Here is a 25042-nt window from a genome sequence, read left to right as displayed (position 1 = left end):
CAGCCAGGTGTCATCTTGGGGCCCATAGTTCTTCCATCGTACAAGATACTGGAGTCTTCTTCTATTGAAACGGGAATCCAAAATTTCTTTTATCTCAAATTCTTCTCCACCTTCCACTTGTACAGGAGGTGGAGGTGAGATAGTAGGCCTTATTCCTTGGTTAGGAACATGGGGCTTCAGTAGAGACACATGGAAGACAGGATGTATCTTGAGGTCTGCTGGTAATGTGAGTTGTACTGCAGCTTTTCCAATAAGCTTCTCTATTGGGAAAGGTCCCAGAAATAGAGGTCCAAGTTTTTTACTAGGGATTTTTAATCTCAGATTTTTTGTAGAAAGCCAAACAAGATCCCCAATGGCATATTGGGGAGAGGGTTTCCTACGGAGGTCGTAGTACCTCTTTTGTTGGCTATGAGCATGTGATATGGTATTGTTGAGTAATCCCAGAGAATCCTTTATCTGGGCAAGATAATCAGATGCCACTGGAATACTTGATGGCAAGATACGTGGTGGAAGGAGTGTGGGATGAAACCCGTAATTTAGGTAAAATGGACTTTGTTTAGTAGTGCTATGAGTTGCGTTGTTATAGGCGAATTCCGCCAGCGGGAGGAGATCTGCCCAATCGTCCTGTAGATACGAAGTATAGCAACGCAGATACTGTTCAATGCACTGGTTAACTCTCTCTGTCTGTCCGTTGGTCTGAGGGTGGTATGGAGAAGTAAGTTTACGCTCTATTCGTAGTATCTGACATAGAGCTAGCCAAAACTTTGAGATGAATTGTGAACCACGGTCAGACAGCAATGTTTTTGGAATACCATGTAACTTAAAGACATGTTTCACAAGTAATTCCGCTGTTTGTTTGGACGAAGGTAGTCTTCGGATAGGAGTAAAATGTGCCATCTTGGTCAGATGGTCCACTGATACCAAGATGGTGTTGAATCCTTTGGAAGGTGGTAGTTCCCCTATGAAGTCTAAGGATACCACTTCCCACGGAACCTGGGGTATCGGTAAACTACAAAGTAACCCCGATGGTTTCGTGTTGTCGATTTTAGACCTTGCACAGATATCACAAGATGAAACTAACTTTTTTACGGTTGTCTTCATGTCTGGCCACCAAAACTGCCTAATAAGTAGATTTAAAGTTTTAGTCATACCCATATGTCCTGCCATAGGTACGTAATGCGACAATTCCAAGATTTTGGTTCGCATAGTAGGGGGTATGTATAATTTATCGTTGTAATAGAGGAAGCCTTCTGCGTCAGTAGTTAGTTGTGGTGGAGGTGAGTCCAGTCCTATGCTGTGCAAAATCTCTTCCTTCAGGGAGCGAATGACACCAATAATACGTTCAAGTGGTATTATAGGAACTGAGGGAACCTCGGTAGAATTTTTCTCGGCTAGTCGTGAAAGTGCATCCGCTTTTTTATTTTTGTCTGCGGGCGTATAAGTCACTAGAAAATTAAACCTCAGAAAGAATAACGACCACCGAACCTGTCGGTGGGAAAAAGTTCTATTAGTCTGAAGGTATTGAAGGTTTTTGTGATCAGTATATATCAGGATTGGTAATTGAGTGCCCTCAAGTAGATGTCGCCAATTCTCTAATGCCAGTTTTATGGCTAATAACTCCTTCTCTCCTACTGGGTAGTTCACCTCGGGGCTGCTTAATGACTTTGAGAAGAAAGCAACTGGGTGAAGAGGTGAGGTGTTTGTTGGTCGTTGTGAGAGAACTGCTCCTACTGCCATATTTGACGCATCTACCTCCAAGATGTATTGAAGGGATGGGTCTGGATGGCATAGTATGGGGGCAGTAGTGAAGCTTGATTTCAGCAGACAGAATGCTCCATCTGCTTCTTTTGACCAATTAAATGGTTTCTTCGTGCTTGTGAGTTGTGTGAGAGGTTTCACAATCGCAGAGAAGTTCTTAATGAATTTCCTATAGTAGTTAGAGAATCCTAGGAACCTTTGCAATGCTTTGCGAGTGGTTGGCACAGGCCAATCTAGAATGCAGGATATTTTGCTCATGTCCATCTTGATTCCATTTTTTGATATAATATATCCTAGGAATAGTACTTCTTCTTTATGAAACAAACATTTTTTTGATTTAACATATAAGTTATGTGCAAGTAGTCTTGACAACACAAGTCTCACATGTTTTATGTGCTCAGGTAAGGAATGAGAATAGATGAGTATATCGTCCAAATATACCACAACACAAACGTCAAGCAAGTCTCTGAATATCTCATTTATAAACCGTTGGAAGGCTGCGGGAGCATTACATAGCCCAAATGGCATTACAAGGTACTCAAACAGTCCGTATCTGGTTCTGAATGCCGTCTTCCATTCATCCCCTTTACGGATTCAAATTAAATTGTATGCCCCTTTTTAGGTCCAATTTTGAAAAGAGAGAAGCTCCACGCACCTGTTCGATAAGTTCAGGAATAAGAGGTAAAGGATAACGATCCTTTATTGTAATGGCATTTAATTGTCTGAAATCAATGATAGGCCTAAGGCTAGAATCCTTATTGCGGACAAAGAAGAGTCCAGCAGCAGTGGAGGAAGTAGAGGGTCGGATGAATCCTTTTGCCAAGTTCTCATCCAGATACTCCTTAAGATGAGAGAGTTCATCCTGTGAGAGAGGATAAACATGTCCAAAGGGCAACTTGCTATTAGGGAGTAGATCGATACAACAATCATCCCTATGAGGAGGTAGCATTTGAGCGTTTTTTTCAAGGAAAACCTCCGATAAGTCCTGATAACACTTGGGTATAATGTCATCCGGCACTACAGACAGGATCCTATCATATGTGGGGAGATTACACGTCGTTTCACAATAGTGAGAAGAGAACGCTAGCGTTCTTGATTTCCAATCGATGATTGGTTGATGTATGTGTAACCAGGGAAGTCCCAAAATGATTGGGAAATGTGGTGATGTTAACACATCAAAGGTGGTGGTCTCCACATGAGACTCATCAGCAGTTACAAGGAGTGCCTGTGTCTGACTGGTGATAGGACCAGAGGATAGGGGGGTACCGTTAATAAAACTAACGGAGACAGGTTTGGGTTTTGAAACAATAGGTATTTTATTAAGGGAGACAAAACAAATGTCAATGTAGTTTCCACAAGATCCTGTGTCGATCATAGCCTGGGTGGTGATCCTAGTTTGGTCCTACTGCAATGTTAAATGAACAAAAAGATAAGGATTAGAAAAGGAAGTTGTGAGTCCGCCTAGCAAGACATTTGAACACTCACCCTCTTTTCTGCGGACAAGGGGACAGCCGCTTATCAAATGATTCGGGGATGCGCAGTACATGCAGAGATGTTCGGTCTTCCTTCTGGCACGTTCAGAAAGGGTCAGAGGTGGGCGTATCATTCCTACCTCCATAGGAGTAGGGTCAGCAGGCAACATCCGAGAAGGACTGGAAAATGGTGAGCCCATCTTCTCAGCCTTTCTTTCTCGTAGTCGTCTGTCAATATTGATACTGGTCTGTATCAGTCCCTCCAGAGTGCCAGGTAAATCCGCTCGGGCGAGCTCGTCTTTAACGGCCTCAGATAGGCCGAGTCTAAACTGCGTTCTCAAAGATGTGTCGTTCCACCCTGAATCAGGGGACCATCTTTTAAAATTTGCCACGAAATCTTCAACGGGTCTCCTTCCTTGTTTCAAGGCCCGTAACTGGGTATCAGCGGTACTCTGCTTATTGGGGTCTTCATATAGACTAGCGAGTTATGCTAGGAATAGAGGGTAAGAATTAAGGAGTGGATCATCCTTTTCAAAGAGAGCGTCTGCCCAGGCCCGGGGTTCACCCGTTAAATAGGAGATGATGGTACAAACTTTAATTTGGTCAGTGGTGTAGGTTAGAGGTTTTAACAAAAAAAGTAAACGACATGCGTTTTTAAATTCACGAAATTTGCTCCGATCACCAGAAAACACTAGAGGAGGGTTTATCTTAGGCTCACGGGGCTGAGTAGCAGAAAGCTGTGTGAGACGGCCAACCTGCTGTCTCAAGGTCTGATTTTCGTTTTGTACCTCTGTAAGCGCAAGGATCAATGCATCTACTTGCTGTTTTAATTGTAGTACATGAGTGGGTAATTCTGCTGAATCCATATTTTTTTTTTAAGGCTCGTTCAATCTGTAACGTTCATGCGTTTTTGTTAATGGATGGATTTTCAGCTGCAGAATTATCACACTCAGTAGCCTTGTAGAGATACTGTTGAATAAACCTATCCAACTCTCAGGACTTCATCACGGTGTACAGCCTGTTATGCAATATACATATACTCAATCAGATGTTTTAGTGGAGGGATAGGACAAATGAGAATGTATAGATGAGAGACAGGTTGTATGGTGATTACTAGGAGTAATATTAGGAGAGTTGCAGGTGATGGTAAAGCAGATAGGTTCTGATGTCTAGTATAGTGCAGATGGTAAGAGGACACAGATGGAGTATACTTAGACAGAGTAACCTAGTGCAAGGATAGTTGAAGGTAGTCCCAAGAGCTAACAGTCTATGCAGATGGTATGGAATAGATAGATAGATAGTCCTGGTAATTGCAGTAGATGACAGTAGGAGATTGGTTAGTAAGGAATCCCCTGTGGGGTACTTATCACTTAGATAGGTTAGTAGTAACAATGTCCATAGATAGAGAGGTGATCCCGTAGCGAGATACGGATCAGCGGCGAGGTTCCGGCGTCAGTTCAGCAAAGGAAATGTCAGCAGCTCCGACTTCACAGGAGAAGGTGCGGTGAACATGTGGGTTGAACGAGCGATGAGTGAGAGAAAGCCGGCGATTGAAATAGCCGCTCATAGCGGCGCTCGGCAATGATGTCATCCGGTCTTAAAGGTATATGCGTCTCTTGTTACACAAGATGGGACGCAATTAGCAAAGGAGAAATATGGAACAAGGGTACCAGAGGTACCACAACATTACATCGGCCCCCTTGAACTTTTCGACCTTTTGCCACATTTCAGGCTTCAAACATAAAGATATAAAACTAATTTTTGTGAAGAATCAACAACAAGTGGAACACAATCATGAAGTGGAATGAAATTTATTGGATATTTGAAACTTTTTTAACAAATAAAAAACTGAAAAATTGGGCGTGCAAAATTATTCAGCACCCTTAAGTTAATACTTTGTAGCGCCACCTTTTGCTGCGATTACAGCTGTAAGTCGCTTGGGGTATGTCTCTATCATTTTTGCACATTGAGAGACTGAAATTTTTGCCCATTCCTCCTTGCAAAACAGCTCAAGCTCAGTGAGGTTGGATGGAGAGCGTTTGTGAACAGCAGTTTTCAGTTCTTTCCACAGATTCTCGATTGGATTCAGGTCTGGACTTTGACTTGGCCATTCTAACACCTGGATATGTTTATTTGTGAACCATTCCATTGTAGATTTTGCTTTATGTTTTGGATCATTGTCTTGTTGGAAGACAAATCTCCGTCCCAGTCTCAGGTCTTTTGCAGACTCCATCACGTTTTCTTCCAAAATGGTCCTGTATTTGGCTCCATCCATCTTCCCATCAATTTTAACCATCTTCCCTGTCGCTGCTGAAGAAAAGCAGGCCCAAACCATGATGCTGCCATCACCATGTTTGACAGTGGGGATGGTGTGTTCAGAGTGATGAGCTGTGTTGCTTTTACGTCAAACATAACGTTTTTGCATTGTTGCCAAAAAGTTTGATTTTGGTTTCATCTGACCAGAGCACCTTCTTCCACATGTTTGGTGTGTCTCCCAGGTGGCTTGTGGCAAACTTTAAACAACACTTTTTATGGATATCTTTAAGAAATGGCTTTCTTCTTGCCACTCTTCCATAAAGGCCAGATTTGTGCAGTATACGACTGATTGTTGTCCTATGGACAGAGTCTCCCACCTCAGCTGTAGATCTCTGCAGTTCATCCAGAGTGATCATGGGCCTCTTAGCTGCATCTCTGATCAGTCTTCTCCTTGTATAAGCTGAAAGTTTAGAGGGACGGCCAGGTCTTTGTAGATTTGCAGTGGTCTGATACTCCGTCCATTTCAATATTATCGCTTGCACAGTGCTCCTTGGGATGTTTAAAGGTTAGGAAATCTTTTTGTATCCAAATCCAGCTTTAAACTTCTCCACAACAGTAGCTCGGACCTGCCTGGTGTATTCCTTGTTCTTCGTGATGCTCTGTGCGCTTTAAACTGACCTCTGAGACTATCACAGTGCAGGTGCCTTTATACGAAGACTTGATTACACACAGGTGGATTCTATTTATCATCATTAGTCATTTAGTTCAACATTGGATCATTCAGAGATCCTCACTGAACTTCTGGAGAGAGTTTCCTGTAAAGGGGCTGAATAATTTTGCACGCCCAATTTTTCGTTTTTTTATTTGTTAACAAAGTTTGAAATATCCAATAAATTTCGTTCCACTTCATGATTGTGTCCCACTTGTTGTTGATTCTTCACAAAAAATTACAGTTTTATATTTTTTTGTTTGAAGCCTGAAATGTGGCAAAAGGTCGCAAAGTTCAAGGGGGCAGAATACTTTCGCAAGGCACTGTATCTATTGACTGGTGACGTACTTTGGAGGAATGAGCATCTAGCAGGGAAACAATCTAAACCTATCCAAATTTTCTTAAGTTATGGCCAAGGGAAACTTTCAAGGAAATTAAAGTTTCTAAACTAAAGTTAATTAACATTATTTATTTTACTCTGTATTTCGAAGGCTATTTTTTTTTCCTGAACATGTGGCTAGCAGCAGAGGACTAGAGGCTCCTCCTGCTTATGTTTCCCTCCTTTCCTATTGATTAGGGAAAGGGTACCTAGACATTCTTTTTTATTAACATAATTACAGTGCCATTCTCCCCATACAAAAAGAAAATAGATAATGTATATTAAACAGCATGGGCTTAGTATCACTTTAAGTTAAAAGACCATTTTTGCCACAGATAGGGTTTAGTGAAAATTGTTTTCCGAGAATATATGAACCTCATTACTAAAATCCTATTAAGGCTTTAACATGTTGTTATTTCAAAAGTAATTTTCAATATATTTAAATCTTCAGCTTTCATTAAAATAACACCTGGTGATCCTGCCATGAAGGTTCAGATGCTTCTTGGTATAATGTTACAACAATCTTTCCCTGTCTCCCACTTGTGCTTCTGCATTGTCACACTGTCGCATGAGCCTCTGACTGAGACTACAAATGACTGTTTAAAAACACATTATGCACTTTTTTAACTACAAGTACCAATATTTTCTTTTAACCACTTGCCGACCGCCGCACGACTATCTACGTCGGCGGTCAGCCCCTCACAGGCAAACTAACGTAGGGCTACGTTGCTTGCTTGTGAGGGTCTAGGGAGCGAGCGCGCGCCCCCGGGGGCGCGCTCCCGCTCCCGCGTGGTCACGGACCCCCCCGCGCGTGTGACCAGCGGACCCGATGTCCGCCGGTCACTCGGCGATCGGCGGGGGAGAGGGAGAATGTCAGGCAGCTTGTGTAAACAAACTGCCTGTCATTCTCCTCGCTGCAAAGACACTGATAAAACGGATCTGGTATGTAGATCCGTTGATCAGTGTCCTTACAGCTAGAGCCACAGCCAATCACAGTAGAAACCACGCCCCTAGGGACACACACAGCCCCTCCCTTCCAAATAAAGTTAACCCCTTCACTACCAGTGTATTTTTACAGTAACAGTGCATATGTATAGCACTGATTACTGTAGAAATGTCACTGGTAACCCCAAAAGTGTCAAAAATGTCAGTCAAGGGTCCGATCTGTCCGCCGCAATGTCGCAGTACCGCAAAAAAAATCGCAGATCGCCGCCATTACGCGTTAAAAAAAAAACAACAAAAATGACAAAAATCTTTCCCTTTGTTAGTAAACGCAATAACTTTTGCGCAAACCAATCAAAATACGCTTTTTGCGATTTTTTTTACCAAACATAGGTAGCATAAAACAAATTGGCCGAAAATTTTTAAAAATTTTGATTTTTACATTTTTTTTGGGGGGAATTTCATATAAAAAAATGTGAAAAATATTGCTATTTTTGCAAAATTGACGCTCTTTTTTTGTTTATAGCGCGTGATCAAAAAATCGCACAGGTGATCAAATACCACCAAAAGAAAGCTCTGTTTGTGGGAAAAAAAGGACGTCAAATTCGTTTAGGTACAGCGTCGCACGACCGCGCAATTGTGCGTTAAATTCACGCAGTGCCGAATCGCAAAATACCCCCTGGTCGGAATGGGGGTAAAATCTTCCGGGGCTTAAGTGGTTAAGTACGCATTGATACCAATTACAAATACCCATGCCGGCAAATAGAGAGATCAAGATGAAGAGGAGGCAGAGGAGCAGGGAGGGGGGTCTTCATTATCTATCAGTGTGCTGTGTAATATTACCATCTGGCTGGGACCAAGTGATGAAGGTACGTAGCACTTCCAACACTCAGTACTGCCGTCCCTACATCTAGGAGGACCATGCTGTCATCCCCACTGACCTACTGCCCCATTCTCCTCTTCTTCTTCCAGCACTACAATTGTCCTTTTTGTATTAATTGGTGCCTCTCGCTTCCTGCTCCTGAGCAGTGCTGCCAACCCCCTGAAGTAAAATTTACTGGCAGGACACCAAAATTGTCAAACGGCACCAATTTATTACTGGCAAAAATCATGAAATTTACTGAGAGAGACGCATTTTTTTTACTGTCAAGCAAAAAAGTAACTAAAATGACCATTTTCAGTGCTAAACAATACAAATATCAATATGTTTAACTATAAACATATAGCTAGTGCTTTTAGCAATATGTTTAAGACAAAACCAGAAAAAATTATAGCTCAACTCACCAACTAGTTTGCTTACCAACTGAATGAACCTGTCTAACAGTAGACGTTAAAAACAGGGATTTAGTTAGCACACATTTGCAAAGGCATGCGTAAGCTGCAGTGCCCTTTCACGCCACCCTGTATTACCTGCAGTCCTAACTCCTGAAAATCTATGAGAGTCTTCACAGTGGAAGCACATGTATTCTAATGGATAGATAGGGGGCAGGTGGACTGCAGGTAATACAAGGTGCTGTGAAGGGGCCCTGCGACTTAAGCACACGTTTGCAAATGTGCAAATACGTTTTTAACGCATACTCTTAGACAGGTTAATTCAGTTGGCAAGCAAACTGGGTGGTGAGTTGAGCTGGGAATTATTCCAGTTTTGTCTTGCATGTATTGCCCTTCCATGTGCTCCTTGCTGTGAAGGCCAGTTATAGGTGGGGCAGGGGCCATTTTGATTGTTAGCAATGTGTTTAAGTTAAACAAAAATCAAAAACCATATTTCTCCATCTACATGAAGGTCAGGTTACTATAACCCAGCCAGGACAGAGTTCTCCCTTACATCAGAGTCTGCAAGAATCCCCCTTACAGTGGAAGAGAACTCATATGTAAAGGGAAAAGCTGCAGATCATGATTTAAGGGGGAAATCTGATGTAAGGGGGGATCTGGTGACCAGAGACCACCTTATATCAAAGTCCATTGTGTTCCCCTTTACATCAGAGTTCCCACTTACATCAGGGTCCACAGAGTAACCTTTTGCACTGTAAGGGGGAATCCTGCAGACTCTGATGTAAAGAGGAATACCAGGAACTCTTATGTGGGGGTACTCTTGACCAGAGACCACCTTCTGCAAAGTGAATACACTAGGGTAAGGAGGGGGATTACTAATATAGGGGAGACATTTATATCAGTGCCCCCTACATTATTGTATTCACTGCCCCCTTACATCAGTGACCCCCCCATTAGACTGACCAGGTGGTGCTGTCACTGACCTCCTCTCAGGTGCACCCTGCAGGGCTCAGTCAGACGGCACCAGGTTGGCGGCTCTGGTTTTATCCTATAGTCTCCTCTCCACAGTTCACACACGTCTGACTTCTCCCGTGACCCCCATACCTGCAGCGCTCTCACTCTTGACTCTTCTCCAGACTCCCCCTCAGAGATTGCAGACATTATAAAGGACAAGAGATGGTCAGAGGTTGCGGATATGATACAAGAGATAGTTAGAGGCTGAAGACATGGTACAGGAGATGGTCAGAGACTGTGGATATGGTACAGGAGAGAGTCAGAGACTGCAGACATGATACAGGAGATGGTCAGAGACAGCGGATATGGTGGTACAAGAGATAGTTAGAGGCTGAATCATGGTACAGGAGATGGTCAGAGACTATGGACATGGTACAAGAGATAGTTAGAGGCTGAAGACATGGTACAGGAGATGGTCGGAGACTGTGTACATGGTACAGGAGATGGTCAGAGACTGTGGACATGGTAAAGGAGATGCTCAGAGACTGCGGACATGGTACAGGAGAGAGTCAGAGACTGCAGATATGATACAAGAAATGGTCAGAGACTGTGGATATGGTACAGGAGGTGGTCAGAGACTGCGGACATGGTACAAGAGGTGGTCAGAGACTGCGGACATGGTACAGGAGATGGTCAGAGACTGCGATCATGGTACAGGAGGAGATGGTTACAAAAATATGTTGGGGGCAGGGCCTGGATGGATCGAGCTGAGGCTGCTTTTACCTGCTATCCACTCAGGCCAGGTGTGCATCAGCCAGACTATCTCTTCCTATTTCTTCAGACACAAGCCTCAAGCCCTTTACACACACTACGAATTTCCGCCAACCGGTCATCCGTCTTTTGTCCAGAGTGCGTGTCCATTGGTTGGAATGTGCTCTAGACTGCACACAAATTTTTTCGTCCGACAAAAGATGACGTAACTATGTCCAACGCTACAAAAGAGGAAGTGAGTTTTTGGCCGTGACCCTTCTGGGCATCTCGCGCTGATTTCGGTAGCATTTGTTTGGTAAACGACATTTCGCTATATTCCGAGACATCGTTCGAGAACCAATTATGATGACCGAGGATTCTACTCTTGCTGTTGTTGGGCTGGGAGTAATTGCTCTAAGCCGAGTTCTTTGCAAGAAGAAGAAAAAGAGGACCTCCTGGACCAAAAATTGGTTGCTTAACCGTGAGCAATTTTCCCACGTGTCCTTGTTGTGGGAGCTACAGGAAAATAATCCTGATGACTTCAGGAATTATTTGAGGATGATGGATCCATGTTTTCACCGTCTTCTTGCCTTGGTTTCCCCTATATTCGGAAGCAGGATACATGTATGCGGGTTGCAATTACTCCTGACTGAGAAAAGGCTGATTGCAACATTGAGATATCTTGCAACAGGGAGAAGCCTGCAGGATCTCAAGTTCACCACAGGTATCTCCCCCCAAGCTCTTGGAGTCATCATCCCTGAGACCTGCTCTGCTATCATTAAAGTCTTGCAGAAGGACTATATCAAGGTATGTTTCTTATTTTTATATTACATTCAATGCATTTGTCATGTCAACCTAATTTAGTTTATTTTGAATGTACATCAAATACAGATGTCATTATTTTGTAACTGCCCTCTGGCCTCATGCACATAGTAGTAAAGCTATATATTTTCCTAAGCATTTTTAAAATTACCCAGTAACCAGCATCCTCTCCTATGTGTCCCTAAACGCATAGCCTGTTAACAGTATATTGTATCTGTGCAATTTTCGGACTTTCCCAGAACTCATTATTCCTTTTGAAATTTATTTTTACATAGTTTATGAGGTTTATAAAAGACATCAGTCTATCCAGTTAAACCTATGATTGTGTATGTTTATTTTCTGATGTAAAAAGGTTCAGTGGGCACAAGCCCTTAATGATGTTTAAAAGCATAGTTTTACCCACCCACCCATGCTAAATGTAAAAGTGAGCATATACAAATGCTGTAACTGGTGAATTACAATATTATGACATTAGGAGGCGAAAATTAAATGTATGTAGATGTCATACCCCAAAATGCTAAAGATTCCCTTCATGTTGTTCTTATCTTAAAGTTGCATAAGCATTTCTGTGCCAACTGTGTGTGTAATAATGTGATGTGCACAAGCACTAATTGTTTTTTAATTATTTTCCAACAGTTTCCGACCAACGCAGAGCAGTGGCAGAAAGTTGCTGGGCAATTCCAGGAGCAGTGGGATTTTCCGAATTGTGGGGGTGCTATTGATGGCAAGCACGTCCGCATCGTCCCACCACCTAATTCGGGATCCTATTATTATAATTATTATAATTATAAAGGTTTTTTTTAGCATTGTAATGCTTGCAATTGTCAATGCTAATTATGAGTTTTTTTGGACATTGGAAAGAATGGCCGCAATTCTGATGAGGGAGTCATTGACCAAACTGAGTTTGCTCAGCGGCTACAAAATGGCACTCTCAACTTGCCATCCAGGGAGCAAACAATTGAGGGTCTCAATTTCGTTTTCGTGGCTGATGATGCCTTTGCTCTTGGGGAACATCTTTTGAAGCCATTCCCTCTGAGAAACCTCACCCCCGAGCAAAGGATTTTCAATTACTGGCTATCCCGTGCTAGAAGAGTGGTGGAGAATGCCTTTGGGATTATGTCAAATAGATTTAGACTTTTCCTTAGCTCCATCCATCTGGCATTATACAAAATCAATCATGTGGTCCTCTGCTGCTGCATCTTGCATAATTTTTTGCGCAGGCATGCAGAGACATATGTAAGCTCTCAGCCAATTGAGAGTGACCCTGCCATGCCAGGGCCTAGTGTAGAGGCTGAAGCACGTGGGCCTGTCGAACCAATGACACCAATGGAAGTAGCCCGTTCTGGCTTGGCCTCCAGAAGTGCCCGTGATCTTAGACAACAATATGTCGACTATTTTGTTGGCAGATGGGCCGTTTCTTGGCAGTAATTCCTGCCCAATACAGTCTAATTTGTATAAATATTTTATTATTTGTGCAAATAAAAATGTTTGCATTTATTCAAGAGTGTGTATTTGAATATTTTGGGTACATGCCAAAATCAACATGTTTTTGGTTCATCTGGTGTTATATATGTGTGACTTTTTGAGGGTTAATACATTCATCAGTGTGTTTATCTACTGTTGTCTCTCCCCAGCTTTTAAAATTTGATTTTTACCATGTGTGTTTGGTTTACCACTTGCTCCAATAGTGAAATTAGACCTTAACTTATTCACGAGGTCACTATATCGTAATTTTTTTTTAAACCACATGTTTCACTAAAGAAAATCCAAAATTTTCGAGAAACATGTGCATTTGGGTCCATATGTCAAGTATCTTGATTAATATAATTTTTATACAATTTAATATGCCAAATATGAAATTTCAAATTTCTGGGGCATTGCTAGGTGGCCAAAAGACCAGGGCCTTCAGCCCCCCAGGTAAATTAGGTAAGCCCTCACACATAGTAAAGTAGGTCACACCCAAGGTCCACCCAATGTCACCTTACATTGGTGGTCATTGGCCAGAAGGTCCCTATACATTGTTTGTGATTTTTTATTAACCCATTAGTGTAATAACAACTTAGCTCCACCTGTTATGTTGTGTTAATTTCTGACATCCTTCTCACTGCCCATCAATGTAAGGAGATGTCAGTGTTATGTGAAACTCGCTCAGTGTAGAGATATAAGTGTTATATATTGGTAATCTAAAAGGAAATGAACAAACGAAGCTGTGATTCACTATATATTACACTGATCTCAGTACACTGAGTGCTAGTACCTATCACACTGACATATACAATCCTATGAGTGCTAGTCCTTAAATAGAACCTGGATATGTGTAGACTGATTGCCACTCAGTCGACAGATATCATTGTGCACTCAGTGTACTAGTGAATATCACTTGTTAGATGGCCACTGGTCCAGAAGGAACACTCATTCTGGCAGGCTGATAATTATACACACAAACTAAAATGCTTTCATTACCATTCAATGATGTGAACAGGACAGCCATCATACATTTTGTGCCACCTTACACAACTTTTGACCTGCCACCCCCCCCCCCCCCCACGGCAAGGCAAAGAAATATTATAACACACATTGTTGAGTGGAAAATTTTTTTATTAACACACATTCACAGGTTTAGGGTAAGGGTTAGGGTTAGGGTAAGGGTTAGGGTGTTGTAAAGTGCTTAAACACCAGACTCTCTTTGGTGAGAACATCTAGATTGCTTCTAATTTCAGGGAACTTTGTTCAGTAGACATGTAAAAAAACTTTATAAAAACAGTTCTTCAAGTCTTCTTATTTAGTACTTGTAAAACGTTATCATATGCAGAATATAAATGTATAAAATTGTATAAAAATGTACAAAACTTTGGGACAACTCTTGCACATGATCAGTTATTGGCCAAAAAATAGGCCATAAAATGTTTAAAGAACATTGGGAAAAGCAAAAATATCCCAAATAACAAAAAAATTTTTAAAAAAGTAACCTTACAATTTTGCTAGCAGGTCAACAAAGTCACGCATTTTGCATTGTAAAGCTGTAGCAGCCTCTTTTATTTTTTCCAGTTCTGAGTGTCGTGGCATACCTATTTCGCATTTCCACAACATGAGCAACACTGCAAAGCATCAACAGTCATCCTAGCAATTGTACAACTAGGAATAACATGACCTGTTAATAAAAAAAATAATATATAGTAAGTAAATGACAAGCAAATAGATGAGGTCATAATATCTAAACATTTGGGGTCAAGTTCATCATAAACTAATTAATAGTTAGTACCCTACCCTGTGCATTGTTGTGTGTAACCTGCTTGCCCTTATGACACCTATACTACTATGAAAGTACAGTGCAAACATTATGTTCTCTTTGCACTGGTGTCTGTGGCTCATAAACAATTACACCTGTTGACACAAACAGCTCACTACACCTCTTCCTCCCCAAAGGTAATGCACTTTATACTATGTACATTAGCACTGTATGGTTTCACACCTTGCTAATGTAGCAAACAGGTAGTTCCTTTTAAGCATTAAATCAAATACACAAAAATACTAATACACTAGAACCAACATTAGAATAATACTTACTTGGGCACAAAACAGGCTCAACAACACTTGTTTCTGTTTGGTTTTTATTTTGGAGACTCACTCCGAATCATGGCAGGGGATCTTGGACCAAATAATTCCAGATCTGATCCGGCTGTAGGTGACCGATCCCATGGCTCAAATGAGGGAACTTCAGGGACTTCTGGAATGTCCATTTTGTCTGAAATACAACAATAGTAGGTTAAATAATCATCCCAAACTCACATCTTTTTCGGCTCCCATTTCTAAACATTATGTGGCTACCAACCTTGATGTTGCTGTGGTTGTAAGCTGATTTGCTCAACACTTGACTCCACCATGCTGCACTCTGGACCACTTGCCACATTGCTTTCCTCCATAGTGTTCACACTGTCTTTTGGTTGATCTTTTTCTACATAATAAAAACGTGGCATGTCAGAAAATTCACAGGTGGGGGGGGGGGGGGGGGGCGTGTGGATTTTGCTATGACATGGTGCACTGCTTGACAGCTGTTTTCACATAAAATATTCTGACATGTACATGGTTACCTCCTAAAAAGTTGGGACATTAATGATTTACTGAACATAGGAAACAATTACCTTTTTTTAAGAGTGTGCCATTGCATCAGGGACCATTTCTTCATTGTTTTCATCCAAAGTGGATGGAGAAGGCATGGTAGATTCCCTTCTCCTTATATGTTGTCTTTGTTTTATTTTCATTTTTCTTTTTTTCCCTATTTAAAGGTGAAAAATACAATATGGAGCAAATATGAGTTTGTAAAGAAATTTCTTTGCAATAATATGCATATATAGTTTATTGTGGATTCCTGTCCTTTCATGTAATATACAAATAAATCATAAATATATCAATAAAATACATACATGACAATTTCAATTATTAAGTAAAGTTTTCATAGACATTAGTATCTATACATTTCTATAGAACATACACCAAATATACCCAATACATATTGCTTAAACACAGCTATTGCTTACTTCTTTTCAGGATATGATGGATGTGACCTAGCTGTTCTTGTTCCCGATGTTTTAGATCTGACCATCTTTTTCGGATTTGGTCCTTCAAACTATCCACACCATAAATAGTTTTGAGAGATGAAATTACCTTCTCAAGAATTCTGTCTTTTCTGGAGTTGGGCATTTCATAATTCTCCAGCCTGCCATCATAATCGTTTTTCTCCAGTATGGCCACCATCTCAACCATCTCACCCTTGCTAATAGGTGTGGCTTTGGTTTTTTTCTGAGCCCAACCACTGCGGCCTTGACTGCAACTCCCCAATTCTGCCATCTCCTCCACGAATCTTCCAGCGACTCACGTGTCTGTGTGTCGAATGCAGCTTAATATTCGGCACGTTCACGCCCCTGCGTCAGCACGCCACTGGAGGTGGAGTGGACGCATACGCTGTATTTAAAGGCCGCCAGATCGTTCGCTTGACGATTCGCCATCGGACAGATCTGTCACAGGAACACGATCGATCGGCGAACCACGAATCATCTGAGCAAACAAAGGTACAACTTTAGATTCGAGCACGGGTGTTTTGTGCCCTATACAGCTTATATTGGGGCCTAACTTATGTGAAAAAATACATGATCTTTGACTATGTTTTGTGTTGTGTTGTGTCTTGCAGGCATAAATAATGGTTGAGGAATACAGACAGTTGCCATGTTTATGGAGGGTGAAGAGTAAGGATTACTCTAATAAACAAATTAGAAATTATGCTCTGCAAAAATTGGCAGATTTGTGTAAGCCATTCTGCCCCAATGCTGACATTCATTATGTCAGAAACAAAATATCAAATCTGCGCAGCACCTTTAAAAAGGAGCTGAACAAAATCAGGGATTCTGAAAGGTCAGGAGCTGCTGCTGACGATATATATGTACCAAGGCTCTGGTACTTCAAGAGCCTGCGCTTCCTGACAGAACAGTCAGAATCCAGGCCATCCCTCTCTACTCTCCCTTCCACTGCGGCAGAGGGCTCATGTGCTGAAACCCAGGAGGAAGATGTATAGGAGCCAACCTTGACACAGGTATAGCATTTAACAATATATTGTCTGCAATAAAGATAATGATGCTAAAGAAATATTCTCAAGGCAATAATTTACCCTTAATGTAAAGTCTGTTATTTGGTTAAAAGTATCAAACAAACGTGACATTTTATATACACTATAACATTATAATAATTTACTAATTTCAGACAGGAAAGTGTCAATGTGGAGGAGCCAAGTGGAAGCCAGGCGTCATCAGAGCAGTCAGGAAGAACACCTCCTGAAAAGAGAAGAAAAAAAAAAAAAAACTTGGAGGAAGCCACTGCTTCCTTCTTAAGCCAGGCCTCTATGGCCCTGCAAAGAAAGCCAGATGAAGCTGACTCATTTGACTTTCTCACAGCCAATAAATTACGGCTGATGACAGAGGAACAACGCCAAATGGCAGAGGTCCTCTTACTGCAGGTGCTGAATAAAGGTGTCCGAGGAGAAATCCACAGACACACACACCTATCAGACTACCAGCCACCTCCACCACAGCCACCACAGCCACATGGCAGTCAGTGGCAATATGCACCCGATCCCCACCTACTCCCATGGGCACATGACTATAGTTATTCACAATTATAAATGATTTGAATTTATAATGTGTTTTTTCTGTTAAAGATTATTATTTATTTCTAAGTTTATTTGAGCAGGGAATGCCCTTTTTTTCTGTTCTATTTTTACAAATGAGAGTATCTCTATGTTTATGTTTGGATATATTTATTTAAAAAGTAAATAAAATGGTTAATAAACTACTTGCCTATCTTTATTTAAAAAAAATTGAGCATATTGGGAGTAGGCAGCAATATATGTATTATACATCAATGAAAAAATTAATAAAGGGACACATCAATAGTTATTTTCCATTCATAAACAATTGAGAATGGTGTAGAGTTAACATTATAAAAAAACAACATGCAACATACAGAATAGCCAAATCATTATCATCATCATAACAGAACACACGCCTCTTTAATTATAAAGTATACAATTATGAGCTTCCTTCTTCTCACATTAGCCAAGATGAGCATGTGCACGGCATTTCAAATACTTATTTGCCTGCCGTGAGACGAAAGTTCTTTCTTGATACAATGGTTAGTTTTCGTACAAAAATTCTTCCGGGTCGTTATTTGCTTCCGATCATACGTGTTCAGATTTTAGATTTTTGTCTGAAGAATTCTGTACTGACTGCACGAAAATCGGACGTTGTGTTGACCGACGACAAAAATTATATAGCCTGCACACCAGGATTTTTTCGGCCGAAAAGTTGGAGTCGGCTGTCGGAAGCACCATACTAACAAGCCGCAAATCGGCAGATCGGTCGTCGGACGAAATTTCCCTTCAGAATTTCTTATGGTGTGTACGGGCCTTCAGTTAGCCTAGCATACAAAAATACAAACTAAATAAATTTAGGTGATCAAAGCATTAAACAAATGTTCATTGTGCCTAGTTTTTGCTGGCTTCTTCAGGACAAGCAGATTTTCTTCTCAAATTCTTATGTATACAATGTTGGTGTTACCTCGCCATCCTGGCAAAGATACTGCCTCTGCCTATTGGCTATTATTGGTGGTGCATTTTGTTCATAATAATTTGACAGGGCTATCTAATTTCTGCATTAGCTAAAGTAAAATTAGCTTGTGTCAGCATGCATTATTTATACTATAGTAAAACACTCAACTATATGTAACTACTATTAAAACATGAGCTATTAAAAGATGAGCTTATTAGGAGGGCCACATCGCAAATTTTACACATATTCGTGGACTGAAAAAATCTGTTATTTATAAATGAATTAATGTGTCTCCCCACAAATCTATGTTTTCATTAGAGCCTTCCTGCACATCTGTGTCCCCATAAGAACCTCCCCACATATCTGTGTCCCAATCACAGCCTTCCCTCACATCCAAGCCCCCATCAAACCCTTCCCCTAACATATGTTTGTCCATTAGAGTTACCCCACACCGGTGTCCTCTTGGAGTCTCCCTCACATCTGTGTCCCTATCAGAGTCTCCCTCACATATGTGTCCCCATCAGAGTCTCCTTGCACAGCTGTGTCCCCACCAGAGTTGCCTTGCACATTTGTGTCCCTATCAGAGCCATTCCGCACATCTGTGTCCCAATCAGAGCCTCCTTGCACATATGTGTCCCCATCAGGGCCTTTCTACCCATCTGTGTCACCATAAGAGCCTTTCCACACATCGGTGTCGCCATCAGAGTCTTTCCGCACATCTGTGTGCCCATTAGAGCCTTTCTGCACATCTGTGTCCCTCCCCATCAGAGCCTTCCTCCCATCTGTTTCCCCATCAGAGCCTCTTTGCACATCTGTGTCCCCATCAGGATTTTTCACACATCTGTGTCTCCATCAGAGCCTTTCTGCACATCTGTTTCTCCATCAAAGACTCCCACACATTTGTCTCCCCATTAAAGTCATCTTGCACATATGTGTCCCCTTCAGAGCCTTTTTGCACATCTGTGTCCCCTTCAGAGCCTTTTTGCACATCTGTGTCCCCATCAGAGCATTTATGTACATTTGTCTCCCCATTAAAGTCTACTTGCACATATGTGTCCCCTTCAGAGCCTTTTTGCACATTTGTGTCCCCATCAGAGCATTTATGCACATCTGTGTCCCCATCAGAGCCTTTTTGCACATCTATTTCCCCATCAGAGCATTTATTAACATTTGTGTCCCCATCAGAGCATATATGCACATCTGTGTCCCCATCAGAGCCTTTCTGCACATCTGTGTCTCCATCAAAGACTTCCACACATTTGTGTCCCCATCAGAGTCTACTTGCACATTTGTGCCCTGATCAGAGTCTTCCACACATGTATCCCCATCAGAGTCTCCTTGCACATCTGTGTCCCCATCGGAGCCTTTTTGCACATTTGTGTCCCCATCAGAGCTTTCTCCACATCTGTGTCCCCATCAGAGCCTTTCCACACATCTGTGTCCCCATCAGAGTCTCCCTCACATTTGTGTCCCCATCAGAGTCTCCTTGCACAGCTGTGTCCCCACCAGAGTTGCCTTGCACATCTGTGTCCCTATCAGAGCCATTCCGCACATCTGTGTCCCCATCAGAGCCTCCTTTCATATATGTGTCCCCATCAGGGCCTTTCTACCCATCTGTGTCACCATAAGAGCCTTTCCACACATCTGTGTCGCGCCCACGGAGCCTTTCCGCACATCTGTGTCCCCATTAGAGCCTTTCTGCACATCTGTGTCCCCATCAGAGCCTTCTACCCATCTGTTTCCCCATCAGAGCCTCCTTGCACATCTGTGTCCCCATCAGAATTTTTCACAAATCTGTGTCTCCATCAGAGCCTTTCTGCACATCTGTTTCTCCATCAAAGACTCCCACACATTTGTCTCCCCATTAAAGTCTACTTGCACATCTGTGTCCCCTTTAAAGCCTTTTTGCCCATCTGTGTCCCTATCAGAGCATTTATGCACATTTGTGTCCCCATCAGAGCATTTATGCACATCTGTGTCTCCATCAAAGACTTCCACACATTTGTGTCCCCATCAGAGTCTCCTTGCACGTTTGTGCCCTGATCAGAGTCCTCCACACATCTGTGTCCCCATCAGAGTCTCCTTGCACATCTGTGTCCCCATCGGAGCCTTTTTGCACATTTGTGTCCCCATCAGAGCTTTCTCCACATCTGTGTCCCCATCAGAGCCTTTCCATACATCTGTGTCCCCATCAGAGTCTCCCCCACATCTGTGTCCCCTATCAGAGTTTCCCCCACATCTGTGTCCCCATCAGAGTCTCCCCCACATCTGTGTCCCCCATCAGAGTTTTCCCCATATCTGTGTCCCTATCAGAGTCTTCCCCATATCTGTGTCCCCCCATCAAAATTCCCCCAAACCCATCTGTGTGCCCATCAAAATCTCCTGCATATCTGTGTCCTCATAGCACATTTATGTTCCGCACATTGCCCCCATTTGCCTCTTACATTGCTGTCAAAATAACAGCACAGTACAGGTCTCCTGCACCTCCTGGCTCCTGCCCGCTGCTACACAAGCAGACTGAACATGGAAGGATCACCAATATAAACAGCAGGAGCTCCATGGCATATCGCTCTCCCCCATCCTGGCCCCCAAACTAACAGTAGATAATAAAGCTCACCCGAACCTAACATACCTAAGTGAGCACATTTATCTGAACCCGTACGGTAACCTTCCCATTTGGGGATACAGTTCACAGCATTCAGTTTCCCATAAATGACATGGAAAAAAACAAGAGAGCAAATATGCATACAATGCAGAGCAATGCAGACCATAGATAGACTATCCCAACTCAGCCTGGATGACACTCATTCATAAATCAAGAAGGACCAATGAAAGCTGAAGACCTCTGCATCCTCTGGACCAGTCATTAATAAAAAGGAAAAGACACCAAAAGAGGCACATTTTATTAAAAAAAACTCAGGTAAATCACAATGCATAGTGAGATATTTGCTAACCATTTATAGCATACTAGACCGACACTGGCACATTTACGAGACTCTTCTGCCCATGGCAGATCTGCAAATGTGAATGAAATTGTGGCACTGGCAAACCTTTTTACCTACTTGGTGTGAAAGTGCTACATCCTAAGTGAATAAGCGTGCACATGCCAAAATGTTTAATGGACTTAATGAGCAAACAAACTTGTGTCAGGTGATAAGTGGAAACAGCCAGTGAGCATTTAAAGTCCACATTTCTCTCCCTTTTACTTAAAATCAAATTAGCATACAGCTCTGCATCCTGATATGAATCACCCTACATTCTAGTTAAACAAATATTTTTTGCTTTTGCTTACAATTACTGTTTTTCCACTTCCTGGTTGAGTGAGGCACTGGTGATAAAACCATGGCCTCACAGATGCATCCTGGGAAGTTCCTGTCACATGTTCTAGGGGGCAGATCTAGAGCTCCAGGAAGAAAAGGGAGATAGATTGATCTGCCCTTGTAATAATGACCTCTGTAAGAAGAATGGGGAGGAATAGAAAAATAAGGTATGCAAAGAATAAAATGCTTTCATTTATCTACAAGTATCAATTTGTTAATTGCCATTACCAAATATTTCTATGGGTGCCTTTCTTGTATTTTGTATTATCATTTCCTGTATTTTTTTTATAAGAGTGAAGTTCCTCTTTAATACCAATATCAGTGGCAAAAAAATAAAGGATTTGACTTCCTCACAGTGACTAAAGATTTGTGTCCATCACTTTGTTTCTGTCCCTTCCTGAACATCCCAACTAATAATCAGGGTCGTAGATCATTTTTCCAGGGGGAGTTTAGCCATGGGAACCAAGAAAAAAACAGTTAAGCGTCACAGTAAATTGTCAGTGTGGCAAAATTGTGCTAACAATGGGTGGGGCCTAAAAACTTGAACCTACTCTTTTATGAAAGTCCTTCCACCCAAAAACAATCAAAATATTATTTGCTGTGCCACAGGCAGGTGTCTAACACATACATATAAACCTTTAGTACACACTCTCTTCCCTCCTGTAGAGATTTTTCCCCAAGTGCAGATCCCCTCTGCAGTACAGATCCCCTACCCAGTATAAATCGTCCCCCCAGTCAGGGCCGGTGCAAGGATTTTTGCCGCCCTAGGCAAAATAAAAATTTCCGCCCCTCCCCATATGCTCTCCCATCCTCCATCCCAAGTTGCTGAAGGGGTTAAAACCAGTGGCGGCTAGTGCTCCATCGGTCGGGGGGGCAGCAGATGGACCTGGCCAGCAGATGAACCCGGGTCTCAGGACCCGCTTCCTGATTGACCGGGAGGAGAATCAGTGTGGCAATGGCAAATATTAATTCGCTATTGTCACACAACTGGGTGGGCTCGGGGCGCAGTGCTCTGCCCCCCGAGCCCACCCTTCTTTGATGCCTAATAAAACATATGGCTCTAATCAAGTGCTTAAAAAAAAACATCTTATTGGAATCCATGCATCCGGAGCCCTGCATGTAGATTAGAGGGCCAGACGCATGTATGGGGGGGGGGGGGCGGCGCCCCTGTGCCCCTAATGGATGGGCTGGCTGCCACTGGTTAAAACCCATTCAGTGACTTATGGTAAGTCATTTACCTCGGGTCGGGCTCCGCCGGCGCCCCCTCCTAAGTTGCGCCCTAGGCGGCTGCCTAGATCCCCTTACTGGTAGCGCTAGCCCTGCCCCCAGTACAAATCTCAAACCCAAAGTACAGTTCCCCCAGTACAGATCTATCCCCCCTCCCCCCCAGTACCATTTTCTATCCCATTGTACAGCTGTCCTCCAGTACAGATCTCTCCACATCTGTGAAACTGACTCAACAGCCAAACCAGGTATTTCAGAAATAAATACTGAGTTGTTGGTGTCATGGGACCAAGCAAGAGGAGGAGATAAGGAGAACCTTTCTTGTTTGAACTGCTGTTGCCTGGGTCTAATAGCATAAGCAGCAGCTCCAGGAAAAAGGGTAACATTTTTATGAGCAGAAATGGGGAAGTAAAAAAACTTTAATAACTAAAGAAAGAAAATAAGTGTATTGATAATGCAGCATATTTCATCTCTATTTATCATGAAACCTCATTCAAAAGTTGACTTTGTTAAATCACCAGGGAAATGTTTGCAGCAAGTCTTGTAGGTGGCGTGCAAGTAATATAGTGTTTGAGTGAAACAGTAGCATCCTCGCATCCAGAGGCTAAGGGTTGTATCCATGTTTTTAATATTATTAACAAACAAATTGCTTTGCTTTTGGTGTTCTGTTCCTCTTGAGTATTCAGCTGTGGATTGTTGAGGTTAGAAAATGATGGACATTAATCCCTGTGCTTGGCTTTGTTGTTGGAATCTGATCCCCCCATATTGTTTGTTGTTCACCAGGTTTATTTTCAGTGTCTTTAGTATTTTCAGCTTTTCATACTTTAAGTCTAAAGTAAAACAAACAGTTGAAAGAGTGCCCAGAACTCTGCTCCGCTGCTCCTAGATCCTGTTTTCTTTCTTGGATACATCAGACCACCAACAGAAGTGAAACGTGAAAAGACCACTGTCTGGGTGATGGCTCTATCATATTTCCACTGGATTTCGGGAACAAATAATTAGTGGAGCTGACAAGTCTGATCGGGAATCTCTTTGTATATATTTGATAATTGCTTGTATAAAAAGGCCAAGGGCATTTCCCATTATTAAAGTAACTTAGTACAGCTTAGTAATGCAAGTATGGAATGCGCTACAGTCAGCGACCCAGAACATACGTATCTGGTACAGTAGAGATTAAAATATCCTGTGCTATATTAGATTAGATTTTTTTTTATATTGAATATCCTGTATGCACATTTTGTTCATCATTCAACTGATTTCCTCTAAGCCCAGGTCATCCTCGCCCTGACCTAGTCCAACACTGGACAGTGAAGACAAAGCAGCTAATCTCTCTACCACTTTGCTTTCTCTTCCTATCAGAATGCTTCTTGCCAGCACATGATTTGATTGGCTTCTTGTGCTGCTTCTTCCTCTCACACTCCAGCCTTGCTGTATGGGGGGAAGTAAGGAACTGGTACTCACATTGCTTGCATTTAAAAAGTTAATTTATCGATCTATTAATGATTACAGAGCTGCAATAACTTGTATATATGCTTAGCGTTCAGCTTTTATACATCATTACATGTATTTTAATTTTAAATGCAAACAGTGCAAGTACCTAAATTTGGCTTGGTATCAGCTTCTTGTAATCCCTTATACAGCAGAGCACAGACTGGTAGAGGGCGAGGCAGGACTGGTAGCCAATCTCTTGTGTGGGTGTGCCCTACATGGAGTGTAGTGATAGCAGGAGAGAGCAGAGTGACAGAATGACGAGTTCATCAATCTGCTGCCTATTCTTCACTGTCCAGTCACAGACTTTGGGGAGGGACTAGACCTCTAAGTATTACTTAACTCCAGAAGAGAAAAATCAAATCTCCTGCCCTTCATCAGTTAAACTAACTGCCTTATGTTTTTCATCTGTGCATTTAGCTGTTTGCCTGCAGTTAAAGTGTTACTAAACCTACAACAGTAAATTCAGTGTGTATATTTGTGCTGGTACACCAATATGTAAGATATAATATAATGCATAGTTGTGGTAATGAGATGGCCACATCTGCCTAGGCCTTTATACAATCTGCTCGCATCCGGGAACACATTACCATGTTTTG

At 42.1% G+C, this 25042-nt stretch overlaps 1 pseudogene across 1 annotated transcript; it reads left to right on the top strand.

Annotated features, from left to right (window-relative positions):
- Nucleotides 1-10724: 10724 nt before the first annotated feature.
- Nucleotides 10725-12742, top strand: LOC309547986 (putative nuclease HARBI1; annotated as a pseudogene). Its single transcript has 3 exons — nt 10725-10748; nt 10931-11299; nt 11951-12742. The product of its transcript is annotated as a putative nuclease HARBI1 (transcript).
- The last annotated feature ends 12300 nt before the right edge of the window (nt 12743-25042 follow it).

This window comes from Pelophylax lessonae, assembly GCF_965119305.1.
Source record: "Pelophylax lessonae genome assembly, chromosome: 2".
NCBI classification, from domain to species: domain Eukaryota; kingdom Metazoa; phylum Chordata; class Amphibia; order Anura; family Ranidae; genus Pelophylax; species Pelophylax lessonae.
This window is presented reverse-complemented; position numbering and strand designations above follow the sequence as displayed.